Source organism: Phoca vitulina, unplaced genomic scaffold (assembly GCF_004348235.1).
Source record: "Phoca vitulina isolate PV1807 unplaced genomic scaffold, GSC_HSeal_1.0 scaffold5317, whole genome shotgun sequence".
Taxonomy (NCBI): Eukaryota; Metazoa; Chordata; class Mammalia; order Carnivora; family Phocidae; genus Phoca; species Phoca vitulina.
The window spans coordinates 1-1064 of record NW_022594999.1 but is presented as its reverse complement, the minus strand read 5'-3'; the positions used below and the strand labels follow the sequence as shown (position 1 = coordinate 1064).

Genomic DNA, 1064 nt, shown 5'->3' with positions numbered 1-1064 from the left:
TTCATACACTCTGCTAAAACTGCCTATTTTACCTCCCTCCCAGGTAGAGATCGACAAGGCACACTAGGACATTAAAGGCTCTGAAAAGTCCTGCAGAGGAGATGATGATTTGACTGTCACACCCATCATCGCCTGACCTTAGTTGATCGCGGAAAGTATGACAGTGGTTGTGTGTGGGATACTGTGAATAACAGCTGCAGAGATGCCCTGCTATAACCCTTCCCACGCTGCCAAGGAAAGCTTACAAAGTGAGTGTTTAAGAATAATTTTGCGTGTTTCCTTTTGAACCAGCTCAGACTGGTGGTAAAGCCTACCATGAAAGAAAATGTAATTCACCAGAACAAGAGTTGTGTCTTGTCAAGATCTTGGACCAAATCCACAATTTTTCCTTGGGTTTCCTTCTCTATATACTGGTTGATCTTTTTTTGAGGCCTCCTCGGTTTCTCTGAAGTTGATGGAGAAGTGGGACAGCTTCGTGACAGCCTCCAAAAACTTACGCACTTGCTTCTGATTCTTATCAAATAGTATCGTTCTGCTGTGCAGCTAGAACTGGCTGTCTGACAGGTTGAGGGTGTGGAGGAAATGCTGTAAGCCTTTGTGGACAGTGGCCTTAAGTGTTTCCTTGAAGTTAAAATATAGGCCCCGCAGGATCTGGGTGCGAGTGTCCCTTTGGTCCCCAGGGAGACCTTTGTAAAGGCCATCACAATATTCACTGGGGAGAAGATGATGTTGTTGGACTGATGGGCCAGTTCACGGTACAGGCTGAAGGCAAAGTTGGCCAGTTTGGTGGCTATGTTGGGGAAGGGGGCATGCTGATGGAGCTTGGAATCCTGCCTGGATGTGTGCAGGGAGCTGGGGACATGATAGCACAGACCCGTCAGCAGGAGGAGGCCCCAGGTGATGGAGGATGGCATTGTCCTGCAAGAGAGAGAGGAGGGGCACCACGCCCGAGTCAGGCCACACGGTGAGTCCCCCGGCCACTGACTGACCCCAGGTGGAGCATCCAGAGTTTACCCGGCGCTGGGCCAAGCACTCTCCTACGTCCTCATCACGCAAGGACAGGA

At 50.2% G+C, this 1064-nt stretch overlaps 1 pseudogene; it reads right to left on the bottom strand.

Moving 5' to 3' along the window:
* Positions 1 to 314: 314 nt before the first annotated feature.
* On the bottom strand, positions 315 to 914 carry LOC116629847 (annotated as a pseudogene).
* Between the last annotated feature and the right edge of the window lie 150 nt (positions 915 to 1064).